Below are 8,969 nucleotides of genomic sequence, written 5' to 3' on the forward strand. Positions count from 1 at the left end.
ATTTTTTAATGTGTTAGGTGAGAATGGAAGCCTAGACCTTAGTTGGGGCACAAGTGGTGCTACCACCACGACCGAACCCCGTTCTCATAGAGGTTTATCTTATTGTCACATAAATGCATGTCAATGGTATTTTTTGTGAATAGTCAAAATGGCATTCAATTTTGACTGGTTTTTGTTTGATCAGTGTTGTAGGCTGTTATTCTTTAACTGTGTTTTTATTCAGGTTTGCATCTTTGCCGATGGACAAACTAGCTCTGGAAAAACATATACCATCATGGGAAGGCTAGATACGCCGAGCAAAAAGGGCTTATACCTCGTTTTTTAGTACAAATATTTCAAACTAGCCTAGCACTTTCTTCCCAACGGTGGACTTTGAGAATGCAGATTGGGCATTTGAGCTTGGTTCCTTAACGCCTCTTTTTCTTTCTTTTTAATATTGATTATGTTAGCTATTGTTAATTCTTTGTTGGGTCTTATTTAAATTTTATTTTAAATTTGTGGTGATTCATAGGCATCAATGTTGGATATCTAGAATGAAACTGTTCAAGATTTGTTACCAGCTAATGGTGAATTGTTTGGAATGGAAAACAATGTGTCTACAAAATATAATATTAAACATGATAATGGCAACACTGTCATGTCTGATCTCACAGTAGTAGATTTTGTAAGTTTGGGAGATGTTTCCTCCCTTCTACAAGGTGCTGCACAAAACTGGTAAATCCATTATACATTTGTTATTTTTTGCCATTTGTTCTTTGCATGATTTTTTAATCGCAATAAAAATCGTGACATTGATTGCAGTAAATCCCATGTACTTTTCCATTACCATTTGGTGGCTATCACATTCATGGCATCCTGTCCTAAAATGTTTTCAAAATCAACCAGGGGAATTCCCATTGTCGCATCAAATTTTGATTTTCTTTTCCATTGTGCATAGAAACTCTCTATGTAGAATGCTTGGTTATTGAAAAAGGAGCTGCATTTGTGACGTATTACCTACAATGCTTTCAGTGTATATTTCTATATAGGTAGAATGGTCATCTATGTTTCTGAATTTTTGTAAAATGCTTTGTAGACTGTTGCTTACATTAATTATTCTAAGTTATGAACAGATATGATGTTTTATTTTTTTTATTAATAATACTCTGTTGTCTATTTGATTTGTGCTGTATTTAGATGCTAAGAAAGTCCAGTGCCAAGAAAGACTATACTTCATTTGAGAAGAGACAACTCCTTGTTTCTAGTGCTTCATTTATTTTGGGGTGAGGTTTATATAACGCACCCTCCTTATGCTGTAGAAGTAATTCGGACCTCTAAATTTTGTCTAGAGATGTAGTCCCAATGTTGAAAACCTTATGATGACTTGAAAATCGATTTTCATCCTTAGCTATGCAATTTAAAATTCCAAAAATAGTATTGTTCAAGCAGATCTATAAACACACTTATTCACCCAAAAAAAGGAACTATAGAAACTTGAAAATCTTGAAAAAAGACGTTCTAGATAACTTTTTGCATGATGCACTATTTGTAGGACTTAGAATTCTTTTTTTTCCCCTTCATACCTAACGTCTCGAGGTCGAGATGAACAATTAGAGGGTTTTCCAACATAAGAATATTCTTTTAGAGGATCTTTGAAGTGCCCCTTACTTCAATTGTATAATATCGACACCTTATATAAAATTTTTCCTTCATTTTGATTGGGAACAATGTTAATAAGTATGAAATATATAATATGGATTGTATACTTCGATAGACATGGTATAAAAGTAAGACATCCTTCAGCTGTCTCTGGAAGTTTAGCCGGCTTTGCTTCCTTAATAATGAAAACTGGATGGTTAGAATATGTTCATTTACTAATTTACACAGAACGTTTATGGGATGCACTCGTTTATATGTATGCATTCCTGATGAATACAAATTACTGTCAGGTGCCGATTATATAGAAGTCATGTATATTGAATTTATTTTTTTTTCTAATGGAAAAGTATTTGATGGCCAGCCACTCTCTTGTCCTCCCTAGTTTTAGCATGATTTAGAACTCGAAACATATCTCAAATCTTTGCAAATCCTATTCTGCATGAGATCCATTAATTGGAGCTCCAAAATTATTGCAGTTCCAATGATCCTTGAAGACTTGGATAAAAAGTCCAAATCAAAGGATTCAAGGTGGACCATGTTTAAAGGCTCAAATTTGTTTTTTTTTTCCTTTTTCCCTCTCAGATTCATGCTTGGAGAGGTTGATATGATTGATACGTAGAGTTTTGATTTCCAATCCATCTCCAAGTTGGATGTTGGAAGGGTGGAGGCACCGCAGCGTCACTGTTCTTTTCAGTTTATCTATGTTTTAACATAATTATTAATAGTTTTGTCTGTTCCAATAACTTTCTTTATGTATCAATTTGATTTCTGTTTTCTTTTCTTTTTCTTTTCTGAGTAACCCATTATTTATGCCTCTCGCATTGTATACCCCATAATTATTTATGTATGATTTCTAGATGTTGATGTTTCTTTTCTAATATTTGAGAATACTTGTTTTTTTGGTGGTTTATAGTTCTAAAGTAATATTTGAGAATACTTGTTTTTTGGTGGTTTATTGGTCTCTATCAACTTTTACTGCATTGACCAGGATCTTTAGCTTTTGATTAGATTGAGGAGTCATGCTGGTTTCGTTTGTGTCGCAGGTCTATATGTCGGACGCAAATGAAAGAGCAATCATCAAGGAGCCATTTTGTGTTCATACTACAAATATCTAGGGCTAATGAGTTATGCTCATGTAATTCAGTATTCTTCTGAAAATAATGACGACAATTAATAACATACTTGATCTTAGGCAAAAGGACTAGACATTTTGATTAACATAGAAAACATTTTTGTTTATTGACTCTTACATGTATGGTTATTTTCCTCATTTCTTTCCTCAAATGTATAGTCGCGGAACAGAAAATACAAGTAGTGCTAAACTTGATTGACCTAGCTGGTAGTGAACGGTTGTCAAAGAGTGGCTCAACAGCGGACAGTCTCAAAGAAACTCAGGTTTGTATTTGCCTTTTCCTATGGATTTTACTGTCACATTGTTCCAGTTATCTTTCAAAATATTCCTTTGTACTTTTTTACATGGATTTCTTTTGGCTTGTAGGCAATCAATAAGAGTTTCATGCCTTGGAGATGTTATTGTGGCGATTTTCAACAGAAATCACGTTCCTTTCGAGAATTCCAAGCTCACCTACCTTCTCCAAGAGGGATACATTTGTTGCTATATGAATCTATTGTCTTTCCTGGTCTCGTTTGAAATCTCATTGCTACTTTCCTGTTGTAGTTATGCTGAGTTCAACCCACGATCTAAACTTTATAGAACAATCTACTTTTGAGGCATCCTATGGGCTTTGACCCTACATTTATACTTGGGGTAAAATAATCTATTGTCTTTCCTGGTCTCGTTTGAAATCTCATTGCTACTTTCCTTTTGTAGTTATGCTGAGTTCAACCCATGATCTAAACTTTATAGAACAATCTACTTTGAGGTATCCTATGGGCTTTGACCCTACATTTATACTTGGGGTAAAACTCATTTTCATGTAAAGAAAACTACCTTGTACTTCAATTTTATAAAATGACCTCCTACTTTAGAATTGCAAACTTTTGGAGACATCTGATGAACTTGAATTATTAGGCGATGATGCTACCATCTGAAAGGGATTATGATTTTCTGAATATGGTGCCATTAAATATGAGCTGTTTTCATGATCCCCCTGCTTTCCCTTGTATTATGGATTGTTTTTCTTATCAGTGACTTCGATTGAATCCACTTATTTTTTAATATATGTATTTTTACATTGCTTGACTTTGATATTTTGTGACCATATGTGGCCATGTTTGAGTGTGGCCCTCGATAAAGCAGAATGGCGGAACATGATTCATGTAGTCGATAAAAAATAGTTGGGATAAAGCTCGGATGATGATGATGATGATGATAATGATGTAGGCTTGCTTGGGTGGAGATTTAAAGGCGTGATCTTTGTCAGCATATCTCCCAAGTCATCTTCCATGAATGGGTATCTTTGCTCACTTCGGTTTGGTGCCAAAGTCAATGCTTGTGAACGTGGTGTTCCTTGGTTTTAGAGCAACACATGCCCTCTAGATTCTTGACTAAGTGTTAGCTGAATAAGAACTGTGTGATGATCTCTTTGTTGAAGAATGCTAAAATTCATACAATGATCAGTTGTTTTTTGTGCCCTAACAAAGCATAAAGTGCGTCAAGTTGAAAAGCTAAAAATACCCATCTATTTTTTCCATCAATTATACAAAATGCAACTAACATTAGCTTCCACTTCATCATCATCTGACTGAAAATACCCATCAATTTTTTCATCAATTATATAGAATACGACTACATTAGCTTCCACTTCATTGCATCATCCGAGCCAAATAGTTGGGATGATGCTTGGATGATGATGATGATGATGATGATGATAGAGCAAAAGCTATTGTTAACTGTATTTTGTATAATTGAGGAAAAAATTGATGGGTATTTGTAGCTTTTCAACTTGACACTCTTGCCCTCCTATTAGGGTGTAAAAAGCCATGTATCATTTTTTCTGTTCTGGTAATCTTTTGTTGTGCAAAAGAGTTCTTTTTTCTTTTTCTTTTTTTTTTTTTTTTTGTCTCCAAATTGGGAAATACAATATGTTACAAACATAGTTCTACTAGGAAAAATAAAACTTCAAATATTGATGATTTTGAGTATTCAAAAAGCTATAGCAATGAATGTAATAAGTTGGGAATGTATAACAATGCAACATGCAATGCATATTATCTTGCATCTCTTTCAGATAATATTCTAGAACTTATTTTTGAAATATTTTTTATGAAAAATATAGTAGTACAAAACTTGATAATGGTTGATGATGTGGAATACACAAAAACAATATATATATATATATATATATATATGCTACAAGGATGACACTAGGACATATATAAGAGCAAGATCAAAGGCATGTAATACCATAGAAGAAGCATAAGAGTATAACATCTTTAAATTCAGAAAAATCCATTAAAAAAGAAATTTTAAACTTTATAAATTTTACAAGAAACAAAGGGCTAAAATAAAAAATAAAGAATCTTGATTTGCTTGCCAACAAGAATGGCATCTTGCAGCACAATGCCCACAAAAAGCTCTCAGACAAATTAGAGCATTATTTGTAAAATTAGAAATTCAAGAAAACTGGTCTATGATAGAGCCAACCAATCAGTTCAAAGAAGCATTTTAGGATTAGAATATCTTTGTCATAGAAGAATTGTTACAGTAGCACCATAGCCCATGGTTTTTTATTCAATGGTTTTACTTTTTCCAAGTTGTTTAACTTTTTTAAAATGTTTTAGCTTTTTAAGTTGATGTAATAATGAGTGGTGAGTGGATTCACTATGTGGTTTTGCTTTTTGATGGTGGTATTATTTTTCGCTTTTAGTTTTAGCTCGTTGTTTTGTAATCCATTGTGTGGTATTTTAGGCTAATATTTGTTTTGTTTTTGCTACAAATATGTATCATTTTGCATTCAATGGAATAGAAGTGAAGTTGTATTTGCTTGTATAAAACAAATTGGCTAACCAAGCTTGGTAGAGTTATCACACTCTAATAACTCTTTAATAAACTTGTTCAACTTCGTTCTTGGACGAAACTCGAGATAATGAAGTTTTTTTTTATTGTGAATGTAATATCAATTAGAGACATCGTCAAATGTTGTTGACTGTTCGGATAGCTTATCTGATTGAAAGAATCTGCAAGTCGCAACCCTTAAAATGATATATCAATGAACTATTAGCGGTTGAACACAATACTCACCCCCATTCGTTTATTTTCCTATCTAGTTTCTTTCTACCTCACTTAATGTATACAATCAACAGGTAACCCCCTCAGAGAAAAAAATAAAATAAAGAGTAAGATGATCAATTTCTCTTTTTCATCTTATTAGTTCATATCTCTCCCTCTCTCTCTCTCAATTAATTTGTTTGAGAAGCAGTAAACCGGTTTTGACTCTCTTTCCCAAGTTCTAATATTTTTATGTTAACTTCTCTCTTCCGTTGTAGTAATTAAGGGTTAAGGATTATCCAATCCTTTGCTCTCGTTTTTTTTTTTGTCTCATATTACTTTGTCTCTCTGCTTTCTCTCTAACTCTCTGTAACCATAGTTCTAAAGCCTCTCAAGGCCTCGTGAGCCCCTCTGAACCCCTCTCCCTCTTTCTGGTATTAGACCCCGAAGGTTCAATCCTTTTAGTTCCCTGTTTCTTTCTCTACTCTCTCTTGCATTAAAGCGTAGTGGAGAAAAGAAAATTAGTTTTTGAAAATGGCAGTATATATGTTTGGCATTGATCTAATTACTCAGGAAGACTTATATGATAAAAGTAAGTTAAACGTATTCACTATTTCTATAGCTGCACATAAGGGAGAAAATCATTATTTTTTATAGATTTGTAACTAGACAGTTCTCTCAAGGAAGGAAGATGATTTTGATGACGTTACTTTGGAAAAAAATCAAATAAGAAAGTGCTCCCTTTCTAACAAATGAAATGGTTCAGTAGGGAAAATAATCCAAAAGAAAACATGATAATGACGCATCGTCCTCTACCAATAAAAAATTCGTGTGTTCCAAATCATATCCTAAGTACCCTCCAGGTCCTGAGGATTATGCTAGAATGATGGAACGAAAAAATATGATTCTTGAGGAAGATTCTGAAGATAATATTTCACTCTCTCAAGAAATAGATGAAGAAACTTCAGTTTCTCAATGGGTAAAGGGCTTCTAATTATTTAAATTTTTTTTTTCCTTATTATTTTTATATAGTGGTGTTGCCACTTCGGTCAAATATTTGATTCGCTTCAGGCAAATTCGATTGAAGCTTTGGCATCTTCGGCCCAAGCAAAGAAATATCTATATAAAAGTAATTTTTTTTTAAAAAAAAAATTTATTTTAAAATTTTCATTATATATATATGTAATTTATTTATATTAAATTAAAAAAATCCAACGTTTTCCCCCAAATCATCCGAAGCACAGAATTATACAGTTTTTCTCATAAAACTGAAGAAGACTCCAAAGCGAATATGAGAACATTGATCTCAATAGACTGTTGGCGGTTGAGCACAATAGGCTGAAAATGAAGAAATATGTGCTCTCCCTCATAGCTTTTAGAAAAATTCCATTTTTTTTTTTAATTTATTCTTTGTGAAAGGTGTTTTTATAATGTACTTACTTTTAAAATGAGGTGTTTATGCTTGCACTACTTTTCCTTCCATATTTGTTTTAGAGCTATGTTTTATGTGTTGATATGACTCTTAATTATGCTTTGTAGTTTGATAGTGTTTTTTGTGAGACTAATTTAAAAGAGATGTAAGGAATTATTTGAGAATATTAGAGATGATATGCTAATTTGAATCAATTGATTATGTTTGTGTAGGTTGAAAACAAATGGTGATTTGAATTGGGATTGTTGACATGTAACCGAGCCGATTCCCTCATGAAATGGGGAATCAACACGGCTCTATTCAAATCGTTGCATTTTGTGAAGGAATCATCCGATTTTATTAGGAAACTATTAATTTGGGTTGGAAATTCGAATTTAAAATTAGGATTTCGAATGTAGAGAATTAGCTAGGTTTCCCTAGATCTAGGGTTAGGGTTTGGATGTACTTAGGATTTCTGGGTTAGGGTTTTCTAGGCTACGATTACTTATCTCAGTAAGGTTTAGATTTCAAAATTAGGGTTTTTGATCACTAACGTCTCCAGTGAATGGTCCTGAATTAGGTCCTTTGATAGATTGAAGTTGGTGTCCAAGATGTGTTTGTAGAAATTTCCAATGTGTTCTATCTTATGAAAATTTGACATTGACTGGTCCATGGGGCCAGATGACATAGTATCCATCATTTGGATTTGGACTTTGGGCGATGCAGTATGTGTCGTCTAGCTCTTTTCGGGGTCAGATGATAGATAACCTATTGTTTTTGCCTTCTGGGTCTGACGACAGGCTTTGCATTGTATGAGCCAAAATGGAATTTTCATCAAACAAATTTGTTCGGGTCATAAATTTCAAACAATATATTGGATTTGGTTGATTTCTTGGATTGTTTGATAGCTTGTGATCTATTCTAAAATTTAGAATCAAATTTGGACGAATTTGAGTTGGTTTTATGGAGTTTAAAAGGCTAAGACTTTAGGGTATTAATTTTCAGGTGTCTGGGAGTTAGATAAGAATTTCGATCAGTCTCCTAAGTTTATTATTAGGTTGAGGGATGTCTAAGATAATTAGTTTAAGTAATAAGTAGGTTTTAAAATTTAGGTTTTAGGTCATATAAGGATACTAGGACACAAGGTCATAGGTACCTGAGAATTTGGGGTTTTAGGAATTAAGGAAAATAACAACTTCCAAGTTGGTTGTCTACAAAGATATCTCAATTTCCATATCCAGAGGTCATTCCCATTGTTAAATATGTACTCGATAGTTGATAGATATAAGCATTGGCTAGTATTGATGGGTCAAATCATATGTAGAAGAGGTTATCACGACTTATGACTTTTCCATGGGTTCCAAATCTATAACCAAATATCATGAGCGGATTAGTAGTCAAGCAATATCTTGGCAACTAGTAAATCAGGAGATGCATCAAATGTTGTCCAATTTATATGAATTTTGTACAAAGCATATGAGGCCTCATTATGAATATATGTAAAATTTCACCTCATTTTGATATGATTTGATGACGTTTCACGTAGACTGACTATCAATCCCCTCTTAATGAACGATGGCCTTCAAGACGTATTAAGCCGCATCAAAACTCCTCGAGTATCATGTAAGTCCTAAAGAGTGGTATTAGATTGTGATCTTTTGATAATCTTTGAAAGGGATTGATTGTTAAGATATGCATAGTGATCGATTGTTAGGGCTTTCTGGGCATATGAGGGCCCAGGCTGGCAAA

The 8,969-nt window shown here is 33.4% G+C and overlaps 1 pseudogene; it reads left to right on the plus strand.

Moving 5' to 3' along the window:
- Positions 1 to 205: 205 nt before the first annotated feature.
- On the plus strand, positions 206 to 3,491 carry LOC148783170 (kinesin-like protein KIN-14N; annotated as a pseudogene).
- The last annotated feature ends 5,478 nt before the right edge of the window (positions 3,492 to 8,969 follow it).

This window comes from Amborella trichopoda, chromosome 2, assembly GCF_054954075.1.
Source record: "Amborella trichopoda isolate Santa Cruz 75 chromosome 2, AtrichopodaSantaCruz75HAP2 v2.0, whole genome shotgun sequence".
In the NCBI taxonomy this organism is placed as follows: domain Eukaryota; kingdom Viridiplantae; phylum Streptophyta; class Magnoliopsida; order Amborellales; family Amborellaceae; genus Amborella; species Amborella trichopoda.